The sequence below is a fragment of the Protopterus annectens genome, chromosome 5.part0 (assembly GCF_019279795.1).
Source record: "Protopterus annectens isolate FY-2018-M chromosome 5.part0, PAN1.0, whole genome shotgun sequence".
In the NCBI taxonomy this organism is placed as follows: domain Eukaryota; kingdom Metazoa; phylum Chordata; order Ceratodontiformes; family Protopteridae; genus Protopterus; species Protopterus annectens.
In genome coordinates, this window is record NC_056735.1 from 1973226349 (window position 1) to 1973231057 (window position 4709).

Consider the following 4709-nt stretch of genomic DNA (forward strand, 5'->3'; position numbering starts at 1 on the left):
TTATGTGATAGGGAAGGGGTAAGGCTGCTGGCTATCCTGGCTTGGGAGCGTACTGTAAAAAACACCTGAAAAACTAGATACAGACAGACAAATTGCAAGGTGTAAGCAAGCACATACTTTCTTGCTTCGTCTTAGAGAAAATGTCTGGTTGGGAGGCAGTGAGAAGATGCAGCTGGAAACCTGGAAGGGGTCCTTAGTCTTCAGGCAGGAGGCATTTGAGAGTACTGCAGCTTAAGCAATTTGTATAGCTAGGTATTATTTCTTGCTTCCTCTTTGAGAAAATGTCTGGTTGGGAGGCAGTGAGAAGATGCAGCTGGAAACCTGGAAGGGGTCCTTAGTCTTCAGGCAGGAGGCATTTGAGAGTACTGCAGCTTAAGCAATTTGTATAGCTAGGTATTATTTCTTGCTTCCTCTTAGAGAAAATGTCTGGTTGGGAGGCAGTGAGAAGATGCAGCTGGAAACCTGGAAGGGGTCCTTAGTCTTCAGGCAGGAGGCATTTGAGAGTACTGCAGCTTAAGCAATTTGTATAGCTAGGCATTATACAGCCAAAGACGCTAGGGCCAGGATCGCTCAGCAGCTGGGGGCAAGTTTTAAATGTGTCTCTCTTCTGCCTTGTGTGCAGTGAATAATCATTTTTCTACAAACATTTTTCTGTCTCCAACTTTCAATATTTTGCCCTTTTGCCTAGTACAAGTCTTAGCTGGAAGACTTCCAAGATGGCTGCACACTGAGTAATAGATTACCGCTAGCTCTCCCAGTGTGAAAACAGAAATTTAGCAGAGAAATCCTGTGGATTTATAGTTCTAGATAAATTTCAGCAACTGGCTAATAAGTGTACTGCCTGGATTCCAGGAAAAAAGAAATACAGAGTACATGAAGGACAATAAGTTACAAAAGCAGATTAAAAAACATTGATTGGCAAAAGTACTGCAGCTGTTCAGCAAAAAGCAGTGCAAGCTCCACTCTAGCCATAACTTCCATAAGACAACTGCACATAGACCTGATTAAAATAAACTAAACACTGATGGAGTACTCAAGCAAATAAGGCTGAAAAAAAGGAAGAAACGTTAAAGAGATATTCAGATGAGGTGCTAAAACTGTAAAAATCAGAGGTTGAAATGAATAAAAAGCTGACTGAATATAAGGTTGCTCAAGAAAAGATACTTAAAAAAATAACAGAATTAGAGGATGGAGCACATAGGGAAAACCCAAGATTTTCTGCTGTACCAGAGAAGCTGGAAGGAACAGACCATTAATTTTATGAAAGCACAAATAAGCAACTGGACTGGTATTCCACAGCAGCAGTTGTTAATGAAAGGGCACATTGTGTGTATGCTCCAAACTTGGTTATGAGAAAGAAACCTAGACCTTTAATAGTAAAGATGCAATCCTACCAGCAGAAGGAGTTAAGTCCAATAAAACTGTGGCAGAAGGACAAAGTACTAAAAGTGGGAGGCAGCAGAGGGTTTGTGGAGAATGATTACTTACTGTACATCATGCAGAAGAGGAGTACATGTATTATAATATTCAGGGAATGTCGAGAAGCAGGTGTGAGATTCAAACTACTGTACCCAACTATCTTCAAAATATTCTTTCCAGCAGTGACAAAATCATTTTTTTATGCAATACATGCTTAGGAGGAAATACAAAAGTTTGTCCGACAAAAACTGAGCTGTGAAACAGAAAGAAATTTTGCTTCTTATTCTTCTGGTAATAAAGACCAATGAAAGATGGTGCCAGTGAAACCTTTTCCAGTGTTTCAATGGAAAATTCTTGAGAGAGGGAAAAAAGCACAAGAGTCGACTAGAAGAATCAAGAGTACACTGGAAATGAAGCAGAGGCAGGATTTGGGAGATGGAGATGAATGGGAATAAAACCAGTAACTTGGACACTGACATGTAGGATTACAAAGCAATAATTATATATGTGAAACATGACAGAATAAGAAAATCTGGGAATATTGGACTTTTTTGGACTTTGTTAAACTTCTAGGGGATTCTAAAGCATATGCCCTCCTTCATCTCATTAATGTTCTGAAAAATACTGAGGAAAGAGGAAGAGGAGGGAGAAATTTAACTGTAAGTAAAACATTTTTTTTTTCTTAAAGGTACTATTTTTACATAGCATGATTTTCTTTGCATGCTATAAAACAAAGTTCTATTGATTATTTATAAGCGTAATGAGTATACTAATGTAAGCAGGAACTCCTGATTTTTTCTTTTTTTCTTTCTCCCTTCTTTCTTTCTCCTTGTTCAGTTGTAAGAAATGTGAGCACTGCAATATAAAAAAAGAAAAACATTTGTTTAAAAGAGCACAACAAAAGGAAAATATTTTTTTCTCATTCTTGCATAGGGGAATGACTGGATTAAGGCTTTTAGCTTGATCCAGTAACAAGTTTTAAGAGAAAGCAAGTAAATGAGAAAGAATATTAAATATTATAAGTTTTTTCTTGCAAATAAATGTATGCTTGGTAGCCATTTTGTGTATGGTCCTCATGTCTCCAGGAGACAATCTGATAAAGAGAAATGGCTAGGAGATAATGTTCTCTGAAAGCATTTAAGTGTATTTCTACCTGAGAAAGCTATAAAGATAAGACAAAACCAGATAGCACTGAGTAGAAACAGTCTATACCATGGGTCTTAGCATGGATAACCTTTATTTTAGGTTAACATAAGTCTGTAAATGTGACTATCAGTTTGGAACATTTGTTCCTATTAGGATGGTACAACTTTAATATTTGAAGATGTACAATGTTTTTTGTGTTATTACTAAGTAATGGCTTTTACACCAGGCAGAATAGGAATAAGCTTATTCCACTATATAGGAAATGTCAGGAAGCAGGCATAAGATTCAAACTACCCAGCTATCTTCAAAATATTTTCCCTGGAGGAATGAAAAAAAATTTTGATGCAGTACATCCTAAGGAAGAACTACAAAACTTTGTCCAACAAAATGAGAGCTGTGAAACAGAAGGAGATTCTGCTTCATGTTCTTCTGGTAATAAAGAAAACAGAGAGACTATGCCAGTGAAACCTTTACCAGTGCTTCAACAGAAAATGCTTGAGAGAGGAGAAAAAAAGCAAAGGAGTTGACTGGTAGAATCGAGAATGTACTGGAGATGAAGCAGAGACAGGGTTTGGCAGATGGAGATGAACAGGAATAGAACAAGAAAATCTGAATATCTTGGACTTCTTGGACTTTAATGAATTGTAAGGTACTCTAAAGCATTAGCCCTACTTTATGTCATTAACATTTGGAAACCCAGATCAGTAACTTGGAAATTGACAAATGTGGGATTATAAAGTAATAATTATAGTTGTGAAGCAGGCCAGAACAAGAAAAGCTGGAAATATTGGCCTTGTTTGCTAAACTTGTAGGGGACTACAAAGCATATGCCCAACTTCATGTCAGTAATGTTTGGAAAAATACTCAGGACAGGGGAACAGGAGGGAGAGAGTCAACCATAAGTAAAACAATTGTAAGTAAAACAATTTTTTAACTGTAAGTAAAACCTTTTTTCTTAACAGTATTACTTAAATGGCATTGCGGTGTAAAAAATGGAACTGGTTAAAAGAGCATGACAAAAGAAAAATGAGTATGCTTTTTCTCCTTGTTCAGTAGATTTCTAAAGTAACAAGTTTTAATAAAAAAAGTAAATGAAAAAGAATATTGAATGTTATAAAGTCTTCTTTTTTCTAGTAAACAGTCCTGTATCTGGTCTTCTTGTCACTAACAGACAATCTGATAAAGAGAAATGGCTTAGAGAAAATGTTTTCTGAAAGCAGTCAAGTGTTTCCAGCTGGGACAGCTATAAACATAAGGGAAAGCCAGACAGCCCTTAATAGAATCACAGGCTCTACCATCCATCTTAGTACGGATAATCTCGCTTTCTGTTTAGCTCAAGTCAGTGTGTGTGGCTGTCAGTTTGGAACATTTTTTCCTATTGGGGTAAAACTTCAATATTTGAAGACATACACAGTTTTGTGTGTTATTGTTAAGTTAGTAGGTTTCAGGGGGTATTGCATATGTGTGTGTGTGTGTGTGTGTGTGTGTGTGTGTGTGTGTGTGTGTGTGTGTGTGTGTGTGTGTGTGTGTGTGTGTGTGTGTGTGTGTGTGTGTGTGTGTGTGTGTGTGTGTGTGTGTGTGTGTGTGTGTTTATTTGAGGGTTTTCAATAAAACAAAAAATTCTGCAAGATGTGACATAGGCTCAAAGGAGAGGACAACAAACAATTGTATAAAAGAGTAACCTGCCAAACAGTGCATGCATGTAACACAAAAGCTGGATTTAGACATTTAACAGAAAACCTGTTATACATAAAAGGTGGGAATAATAATCCTTCAAGAATATGATTCTTTCTATAATGTCTTTAAATGCTAATGGTCTCACAGATAAATATAAAAAAGAAAGAATAGTGAACTGTATTTAAAAAATGTACAGCGCAAATAGTTATGCTACAGGAGGCATACTTGGAAAAACCTCTAAATGTGAATTTGATAAAGAAAGGTTTTCAGGATGGTTATTCGGTGGAATACCTAGAGCAAAGGAAGTGAGGGGTACTTATATTAATTGCAAGAGGAGCTCCAATACCAATAGAAAACAAAAAAATACAATAATGGTAGATTTGTAGTACTAAGGGGTTATTGGCAAGGGAGAAGTACTACAATAGCATGTACTTATATTCCACCAAAAACTGCTAAAATGGAGCTGA